Source organism: Chrysochloris asiatica, unplaced genomic scaffold, assembly GCF_000296735.1.
Source record: "Chrysochloris asiatica unplaced genomic scaffold, ChrAsi1.0 scaffold00192, whole genome shotgun sequence".
NCBI classification, from domain to species: domain Eukaryota; kingdom Metazoa; phylum Chordata; class Mammalia; order Afrosoricida; family Chrysochloridae; genus Chrysochloris; species Chrysochloris asiatica.
Window position 1 is genome coordinate 1910561 of NW_006408710.1, and position 11029 is coordinate 1921589.

Sequence of the window (11029 nt, forward strand, 5' to 3'; positions counted from 1 at the left end):
ACTGCCACTGCGTCAGTGCATCTCAGAGAAGGGTCTTTCTCTTTTAACCAACTTTCTACTTTACCAAGCATGATGTCCTTCTCTAGGTCTGGTCCCTCCTGAAATATGAGAGACAATGTCTCACCTGCCTAGCTTCCATGGAGCAATTTGGCTCTACTTTTAACAAAACAATAAGATATCCCTGGATAAATTATTCTCTGGCTTAGGAAAAGCCAAACTATGTGTCTGATTATCATAGGCAGTGTAATGCAAAATGGTTATGATGCTGGGATGTAGAGTTTCATGCTTTATATTCAAACATTTGGATTTGCTCCTGGTTAGCTCTGGGTAAATAAATGGTTGAGTTAATGAAATCTCTTTAAGCACCAATTTACTCTTTTTGTTTTGAGGCGAACACATTAATGTTTGTTCACATGCTTTGTTTTCAGTTTTAAGAATCAAAGTTGCCCAAATTAAATATTTTTTTAATGCTAATATTATTACACATGCCTAAAAAAAGGGAGGGGGCTCTTAGAGTCAGGAAAGGGGGAGAAGAAATAGAAAATAATCAAATTATTCCAAATGAAATGAAGAACTGTTGATTTTCAAATAGGGAACAAACAAACAAATGCTCTCCCCTCCCCACCCCAATCCCCACTTTACACACTGACAAGAACTGAGAAACACAGCTAAAGTCCAATGGGTTGTGTTCTGCGCAAGAGCTGGGCCTAACTGCAGGCTCCCAGCCAGCCTCCTCTGTCCAGTGGGGTACAGCGCCAGGGATGCAAGGCTGAGGGTGGCTAGGTGGGTATTTTCAGAATCTTTTTGAAGCTCCTTTTCAGCTCCTACCAGCCATCTCCCAGTCGCTCCCCAGGGCAGGGGCTCCAATCAGTGGTCCTTACTCTGTTTGGGGCTGTAAGTTGTCCTTCTCTTCTCAGTTCTCTGCCCCACTCTTGTCATCTTCAGTCTCCCCTTCCTCCCCACTGAATTTGTCATGGGCCCATTGGGGGCTGGGGTTGGTGCTGGATTTCCGGAACATGAACTGGCCTTGACCCCTGGGAAAGGTTCCTCGGCCCTGACCCCAGCTTACCCACTTCTCGCTGCCTTCACCTTCATGGTCATCATGCGACTAATACTTGCTTTGGGTCCCACTCCTCTTCCCAGTTTCTCTTTTGAAAATCATTGTTGCTATTGTTGTTGTTGTTGTTGCCAGAATAGTTGTCTCTGCTCCAACCTTTCCCTCTGGACTGAAATTGAAAGGTCCCTTGAGCTCTGCCTCCTCCCCTTTCACTTGGATCCCCCAAATCTTTGGTCCCCAGTCTTGATTTGTCAAAGCCTGCAGTACTCTCCTCTCTCTCCTCCGTCTCTTCAGCGCACTCTTCTGCTTTGTAGGAGCAGGATGACTTGGAGGAAGAGGATGAGGACCTGAATCTCATGATCTTGGGTGCTTTTTCTGCTTCTTTGATCCTTTATGAGTTTTCTCTGTTTTCTCAGCTGATCTTTCCCTTGAGTGGCTGGAATCTCAGGAATCCACTGATTCTCTTGATTTACCTCACTTAAGATATCTCTCTTTATGTTTTTTACGATGTTCGATATCAAGGCAGAGATCACAGGATCATCTTTGTATCTTCCCTCAGCCTTTTAGTCAGGTTCTCGAGGACTCTTCATCTCATCATGAGCCAAACCATGTTTTCTGAGTGTACTTGGGGAAATGTCTATCTATCCTTCTGTGTATCTCTGGGCTTTTCTTGTTTTTAGCTGCCTCCTTCTCAGTTCCTTTCTTTAGGTATTTAGTAAAGTGTTCATACAACATCATTCCTGAGGACCCAAAATGATGCTCTTTAACAAGGTGAACAGTGGTCACTATATGCTGGGCAAACCATTCTGAGGGGCTATGTTGAGACTGAGCTGACTGTGCTGGGAAATGGAACCAAATTCCTGTTCCTTTTTGTTGCTATGGACTAAATCCCAACAAAACTTGTGTTCCTGAGCCAATAAGCCACTGGGTCAAGCAAGGTCCTTGTCAATTGAGTCCATCCGGACATTGACCTGGTCCTCTGAAGTAATAGAAAAGGAAGAGTTCCCGTGGACCAGTTTGGCACAGCTCTCAGAGGTCTTCCTTGGGGAAGGTGATGAGCTTTTCCCCTGGATGGCTTTGTATGCGATCACTCAGAAGTTCTTGCGCACAAATCCCTTGTGGCCAGTCTCTCTTCTCTAGACCTCTCTCCAGTCCTCCTTTTTGGATCTCTCTGAGAAAGACGACTCCTCCAGCTCCTACGTTTTCCTCTGCTTTTCCTTCCCTGGAGGTGTGGACACCAGGCCTTCCCATTTGAACTTCTTCTCCGCCTGGGTTTTGTTTACACCTGCTATGATTTTCGACATAAATTTGCGTTCATAATCAAACTCGATTCCTTCCCTTAGCTTTTGTCTTTATCTTGGTCATCCATCTCATCCTTGTGGAAGTCAGCCATCTTCTTCTCAAAGTCATCTCGAAGCTTATATCTTTTGGGAGACTGACTGCCCCAGAGAGGCATCTCAGTGTCAGATTTGGGAGCAAATAGATCAGATTTCATTTTCACATCACCCAAGCCTGGGTCAGAGAAGTTCCCTTTTTCTTTCATTTTCTCTTTATCAGTATTTTGTTTCTGTTCCTTATCTTTTCCATTCTCTGTCTTCTGCTCATTTAGATACCTCTTCATAGAAGCTGCTCCTCCTGAAACAACAGAATTCTCCTTCGGAGACGAACCATATGTGGAGCCAGTAGCCAGTGGACTCTCAATCACAGGGCTCTTTTTGGATGGACTCAAGGACCCAGAGCCACGATGAGTCCCAGCCTGATACCCAGCAATACTCGACAGAGTCGAGCCCATCTGCGATGTGTTGGAGAGTGGAGGGCTAGGCTTTGGCACAGGGCTGGGCCGGGGTGACCGCCACTTCACCACGACCGACTGGAGAGAGCTTTTGAGAGCAGGATTACACTTCCTGTGGCTCAGGTCGGAAATAGACAAGGCCCTTGATGCAGAACCAGTGCCGTAGGTTGTATCAAACCATGGCTTCGAGCTCTCAGATCCTTATGTATCTTGTGAGGTACCTCCAGAGAACGTCTCCTCCTTGACCTCATCACCCCTGGTTATCCCCAGCAGTCTGTGATGGCCGACTATCTATCCTTGGAAGAGGACTTCTTCTCCTTTGCAGACTTGCGCTTAGAAGATTCAACTTGGCTGTGGTTGGAAGATGACCAAGAGGACCAGGAGCGCCTTGACCTGTCAGAGGAAGACATATCGGAGTTTAGTGAATGGATCCTGGATCTTGGTGATGGGGGTCCTTCTTTTTGGAGACTAGGATAGGAAATGCCCCCGACGAGGACTCTTGGCTGGCCGGAAATTCTGCTAATTTGAGCGGTAGTTTCCATATCCATCCACCTCTGTTATACTGGCCCCAGGGATAAAAACCCATGTTATACCCACAACATAGTAATAGGGCCTTCTAGAGCCTCTGTTGTGGCCTCGGAGATCACAGTTCTGATACACTCTCGCGTGATTTCTTTCTCTGTTATGAGCTGGAGAATACGATCTGGAACGAGACCTAGAACTCACTCTGCGCTTCCTTGAACGAGACACAGGTGGACACCAAAACCGAGACTTTGAAAATGAACAAGATCTTGATCCAGATCTTGAATGAGAAATGCGAGATCCAGACTGGGATTTATTTGTTTTTGACAGCTCTGAATGGAGGCTCACGCTTCAGTTATACCTTATTTGAACAAAGATTCAACTTGCACTGGATCACAAACAGACACCGCCTCAAGGACTCTGGCAGTGCGGAAGGTTTTCCCAATGTGCAAAATCAGGTAAGAATCCAGGGCCCACAACAACGATCGCAGCTGCAGCCTCGCAGTGGCGCAACCAGCCCGACCCTTGTCCCCGGCCGACAGCCTCAATTTACTCATTTTTAAAACAGGGTTTCTTGTAAGGATTAAAGAACTAAGGGGCGGAAGCTCTCAGTAGCGGGCATAGGCTTTAGTGATCACTCAATTAATGTCGATTTCTGGGTTCTCTGCTGGTTTTTCTTGATGTTGCTGAAGAAGTATGGGGGGTGGACAACAAGATGCCATGATATCAGCACATAGAGGGAGAACCGAGAATCTCAATGAGCATCTCTACCAGGGTGGGCTGAGGCCAGAATTTTCTCTGATAGCTCGACTTGCCCACAAAGCCTCAAGAATATATGTGGGGGCTTCAAACATTCATGGAAAAATTCCATTGTCTTTCTTTCTTTAATTTTTTTTTATTATACTTTTTTTCATTATCTTTTAGTTCCACTTTTCCACAAACGTTTTGAAGCCCCCTTGTCCTTCTGATCTGGACTTCACTCCAACTCCTTCACGACACAAGTTTTCTGTTTCCTTCAGAGACCTTTGCTCAGGTTCACCTTTGTGCTTTTCCCATGGAAGGAAGACTGCCCCTCCAAAACCCAAAGCAAACACGTCCATCCTTCCTTGTCAGCCCCTCTCAAATGTACATCCTTTGACCCCCCACCTTTCACAAATGCCAATAGAAATTTTAGTTTTGCTCTGTGTTTGCGTAGTATAGTAGTGTTCTACATAGTAGGGAAACATTGCTACCAACTTAGTGCCAAAGAATACAATGACAACTTATTACCTTATAGTTCTGTAGGTGAAGAGTCTGCCAAGGCCTCACCTGGCTAGAAAGACCATGTCAGCTGGGCTGTCTTCTTGGGGTATCCCTTTCCTTGTTTCTTCAGATCTTGGACTCAGTTTGGTGTGGTTATAGGACTGAAGTCCTCATGGCCTTGCTGGCTGTTAGGTGGGGACTTCCCTCACCTTCTAGAGTTTTCTCTCAGATCCTGGCATGTGACATTGTATCCTGCTCATGCTGACTGTCACCTTCAGACTCATCTTTCTGCCTCTTTTTCTTTATTTTAAGAGCATATGATTAGTTTGAGCCCATAAAGATCATAAATAAACAACAAAAGTACAAGCCAAAACCATCTGTTGCTGACAAATTGATTCTAACTCATAAGAGAACTGTCTTATAGGGTTCCCAAGGCTGTAAAGCTGACTGCCACATAGTTCTACTGTGGAGTAGCTAATGGGTTCAAACCACTGACCTTGAAGTTAGTAGGTGGACGCTTTAACCAGCATGCCACCAAGATTCCTCCCATCAGTGTAATTCAAGACAGTGTCTCCATTTCAAGGTCTGAATAGGTTGGCAGCTCGAACTCAGCTGTCACTCCTAGGAAGTCCTATACAGGGTCACTGTGATTCGGAATTGACTCTGTGGCACTTAACAATAACAACAACAATCCTTACTCATATCTGCAGAGTCTCTTTTTACAAGTCAAGGATTGAACAGCTTTGTTGTTGTTGTGAAGTCCCATTGAGTTGATTCCAACCCATAGTGACCCTGTATAGTGTTTCCAAGGGGCCACTGATGAGTTTGAACCACGGACCTTGCAGTTCAAATGACTTTGCAGTCTGGCACATTAGCCCACAGCATCACCCCAGGACTCCTTGGACAGCTTAGGGGAGCTGTTATTTTGCCTACCATAGGAACTGTTGTGAGTCCATTTATGTTTTATTTGTTTTTTAACAGTTTTATTGAGATATAAAGAATGCTGGTGGTCCAGTGAGTTAAACACTTGACTGATAACTGCAAGGTTGTCCGTTCGAAGCCAGCAGCTTTGCTGAGGGAGAAAGATGAGGCTGTCTGCGCCTATAAGGAATTCGTCTCAGAAACCCTAGGGAACAGTTCTACTCTGTCCTCAAGTGTCATGAAGAGTCAGAATCACCTCAACACCATTGAGTTTTATTGAGATACTAGAGTTCATGCAGCATACAAGTCATCCTTTCAAAATATACAATTCATGTTTTCAGTAGATTCACAGCGTTGTGCCTCCAACACCACAATCGATTATAGACCATTCTCATTAACTCAGAGAAACCCCATAACCCTTAGCTGCCTCCACCCCAAACTCCTCATCTCCTAGGCTGTAAGAGACCATTGATGTACTGTTTGTCACTGTGTAGTTGCCTATTCTGGGCATTTCATATAAATGGAATCCTACAGCACGTGGCCCTTGGTGATGAACTTATTTTATTTAGCATAATGTTTTCAATGTTTATCTTTCATACCTCTTTTTTTAAAGTTTTTATTGTGAATTGAATGAAAGTTTACAGGGCAGATCATCAGTTTTACATTCAACAAATCATATACTTTGTTTCATTACAATGATTATAATACCCTCCATGTACCTACCTTCAATTAACAGGATTTCTCTCTATTCATTTTAGCTCTTTTTAATATTTTAATATTCAGGCATATATAATAATTTAAACTGCCAAATGGCACATTGTGCAAGTCTGCCTCCAGACCACCAGCTCTCAGTCCTTCTCTTTCCATGAATCTTGAGTCCTCAGCTGCTCCCTCTCTCCATGTCCCCATTTCTGCCTCCATCTCTGGTGTTGTTGCTTCTCTGGATAGGGTCCTACATTCTGCTTGTGCTCTTCTCCCTTGGTGGTCCTAGGGTCCTCTGTTTAGGGACTATAAGATTAGCTATGCCCCTATTTTTGTTATAAAACTTCTACCTTTACAATCGTGACAATCACGATTAGTCATGATAACAATTATTCACTATTGAATCATGAAAATCTTATCCCCATCTCTTTTCACCAGACCCATCTAGACCAGATGAAAACTATTCAGTGGGGACTCTGTTTTCCCCTACACACTTAGAGTATATTCCACCTTGAAAACTTGTAAGCCAGTCACTTCGTGCCTTTATCGCGCTCTCTTTCCTTCCATTTTTGTGACTAGATAATATTCAATAATAATAGAATGTCACTTGCCTAGGTCACAGCCTATATCAGAAGGATCTTCATTGGTTAAGCTTCTAATTTTAGATATAAAATTATAAATCTGAAGCAATCTGTCTTTGAGAGTCTTGAGGCAGATTTTTGTGGCTAGATAATTTCAATAATAGAATACTATCTAGACCACAGAAAGGGAATGAAAGATAAATACTCCTGATGTGGGCTGTAGGATCAGCACTGAACTGCAAACCAGAGGTCGGCAGTTTCAACCCCCCCAGCTGCTCCTTGGAAACCTCATACAGGGTCACTATGAGTCACAACTGACTGGATGACACTTCACAACAATATTCTGTTGCGTTCTAATGTGCTTTTGTTTACGAATTCATCTTATGATGGGCATTTTGGTTGCTTTCACCTTTTGATTGCTGTGAATAATGCTGTTTTGAGCCTTTGTATACAAGTTTTTGTATCTACTTAGGTTTTCATTTAATATTTTAAATATACATGGTTCTTAAAGGTTTTCTTTGCTTTTCGTTTTTTTAAGTTATGTTCATACTTGGTTTCCCGGCTAAGTATCTGGATGTTGGGGAAGGGACAGCCTAATTCATTATTCTATGACAATAACATGACCTGTCTCAAGACTCTCAGAGACACATTGCTTCAGATTTATAGTTCTATATCTAAAATTGGAAGCTTAACCTGTGAAGCTCCTTCTGATATAGACTGTGCTGTAGGCACATGACATGAATTGGAGCAAGTTTGGACTGATGTCACTAACAGGTGTCTTGATATATACATGTTGAACTTCAAGGTTAATTTGACTGACAGGAGAAATATTTGTACTAACAGCATTTATTAAAATCATGCATTACTGAAATGTCCCTGAAAATAATGCAATGTGCATCCTGTGTGACAAACATTCATTCTCTAAGAAACCATGTTCAGATGTCATCTATCTTGTTGCTATAGTAATTGTATGAATTGGGAATTACTAATCTTACCCTGGAATCCTGGTGTGGCACTGTGGGCTATGTCGTCAGACTGCAAAGTCATTTGCACTGCAACATCAGTGGTTCAAGCTCACCAGCTACTCCTTGGAAACCCTATACAAGGTTTCTATGGGTCGGAATCGACTCAACGTCACTTAACAACAACAACAATCTTACCCTGAGTGAGCTACTAAACTGTTAGTGCTCCTTATTCTAATTTTTTATTCTTACCTTTGCCCCATAATCCTACTTTCTATCCCTAATATGCAAATCGAATATTTTTAAAGCAGGTTTTAAGCCTTTACACAATTTCGTTTTTTTTCCCTTGAGTGTCCTTTCCACTTCACTTTGTCCCCAGGGAAGCTTGTAATCATGTGTTGTGTCATCACTCAAATTCTTCCTCAAGGATGTGTTTCTTCATGCCTCCTCATACAGATAAGCACTGTAGCATGCCAGAGTTGTCTTGTATCCACAGAAACTAGTACAGTACTTGACACCCAAGGTACAAAATAGTAATGTGTCACTGGACTAATTCATAATGAGTACCAGAAAACAAATACATAGGTATGTATGTATGTATGTGTGTGTGTGTGTATATGTATATATATATATATATATATCTTGACTTTCGCTGCAGAATATAATCCTAATTAGTTGTTGCTTCTCTTTTTACCACTCTGATTAATATTCTGTTTTCTTTGCCTGCTTAATATTAATATTTGGAATGATTCTTGTGATTGTTACTGTTGTTGGTGTCATCCAGTTGGTTCCAACACAACAGAACAAGACATGGCCTGCTCTGAGTTAGCCTCGCAAGCGTTGCTTTTCTTGAACCCATTGCTGCTGTTACTGTGCCAATCTATCCCATTGAGGGTCTTCTTCTTTTTCATTGACCCTCCACTTTATCAAGCATGATGTCCTTCTCCAGGAACTGGTCCTTCCAGACCACATGTTCAAGGTAAGTAAGAAGAAGTTTCACCATGCTCACTTCTAAGGAGCATCCTGGCTCTATTTCTTCCAAGACAGATTTGTTTGTTTTCAATACCTCATAAACAACTTTGTGTTCACAAATCTTTCTTCTGTTGAAAACCAAGTTAGAATTGCTCTGTGACACAAATAACTATAGGAAACACTTTAATCAGTGGAATTATTGAGTTCAAAGCTGATACATTAAAGGAAGTAAGAAATTCTAAAAGTTCAGTTGTTTCTTTGTCATTTTAAGAAAAGTGTATATAGTATATTGAATTGCTTTTCTTTAACTTCACAATGCCATTGAAGAGGTCCCAACTCATAGCAACCCGACACAGAGTGCCCTAGGAGCAACTGGTAAGTCTGAATCACTAAAATTGTAGTTCAAAAAACCTTACATTCCACTGCTTTTCCTACAGTGTTGCATACAGAATATCACTCTCTAAATAATATAGAAATGACCTGAGATATCAAGAAAAAGCCCTCAAGGTCAGTTTGAACTACAAGGTTGGCGGTCCGAGCTGATCAGCTGCTCCTTGGAAATGTATACAGTGTCATTATGAATTGGGACTGACTCACAGCACTTGTTGTTTTTAGGTGCCATCAAGTCGGTACTGACTCATAGCCACCTTATGCACAACAGAATGAAACACTGCCTGATCCTGGGCCAACTTCACAATTGTTGCCAAGCTTGAGCCCATTGATGCTGCCATTTGGCCAATCCATCTCACTGGGGGTCTTCCTCTTTTTCTCTGACCCTCCACCTTACCAAACATGATATCCTTCTCCAGCGACAGCACTTAACAACAACAAATTGAGAAAAAAGAATGTACCACTCTGTAACCAGCAGCAAACCACATTTCATGATGATATTATCAACCTTTGATTCTAGTTTAATCTAAAAAAAGGTACCTTGAAACTATTACTCAAATCTCAATTTTTGCATCATTCAAATGCAAAATAGATCCACTCTTTGCCTTTTCAATCGAATTGTAAATTATCTCATGAAGTATTGTTGTTGTTGTTGTTAACTGCTGTGGAGTATCCATCAGACTCATAGGGGCCCTCTATAGGGTTTCTGAGGAGCAGCTGGTGAGCTGGAACTGCCAACCTTGCGGTTCAAACTGACCTTGCAGTCCAGCTCATTAACCACAGCACCACACCAGGCCTCCCATTAAATATTAGTAAGGTTGAAATAAATACTGGAAGGTGAAATGGGGTAAAGGGTCACCAAATAAAAACAAATTTATTCACATATTAGTTTCTGCAGAACATTCTGTTCCAAGGCAAATCCTCAATATAATAAAATCATTTAGGAAAAACAACTACCACCAGCCTGCATTTGGCAAAAGTCCATGGATCTCAATATTGTATTCTCCCGGAAACCAAAAAAAGAAAAATGATCTCTGGAAGGTCTGGTATTTTGGCAAGCAGTGAAATACAATCGCATTTCTCCATATTGAGTAGCAGTTGGTATTTTATAAATGGTTAATGCTGGTACGAATCCAAGAGCCATTAGAAATATTAAAGTCAGTAGCAGTATTACAGCTCAGCAGTTCTGCACATAACCAAGCGCTGGGCATCATCCATGCAGAGTATTTATTACGTAGCCAGGCAGTTGAGAATATGTTTCTGGAAGCAAAATGAGATGATGATGAGGGAAATTATGTAATGAACAGTGCCAAAGTAGGTATAAAGGAAAACGATTCTTGGGGAGAAGCAATCTATTGGGGCATAGACTTTTCTAACAATCTGCTCACCTATAGAAAGCATTCCCTGTTTAGATTGAAAACAAAAGGTATAAACAAAGGCTGTGAAAGAAACCTACAATGGTCTAATTACTGTTTGATCACGTTTTCCTATAATCCCTCACTTGGAATTTGGAATTGCTATGTCTATGTCCAGAGTGATAATCAGTGGTTCAAACCCACCAGCGGTTCTCAGAAACCCTAGACAGGGTCGCTATGAGACCAAACTGACTCAGTGACACTTAAAAACAACAACATGTCTATGTCAAGGAGTTCTGCAGGCACAGTGAGTAAAACATTCGATTCCTAAATTTAAGGTCAATGGTTCAAGTCCACCAGCTGCTCTGATGGAGGAAACTGAGCCTGTCTGTTCCCATAAAAATTAGCAGTTTCAGAAACCTGGTGCGCCAGTTCTACTCTGTTGTGAGGTGCCGTTGAGTCAATTCTGACCCATAACGACCCTGTATAGTGTTTCCAAGGAGCAGCTATCCCATGGTTGGTTGGTTATGTGC

The 11029-nt window shown here is 42.1% G+C and overlaps 1 pseudogene; it reads right to left on the reverse strand.

The window, feature by feature from the left end:
- Positions 1 to 877: 877 nt before the first annotated feature.
- Positions 878 to 11029, reverse strand: part of LOC102816283 — a 14216-nt pseudogene continuing 4064 nt past the window's right edge.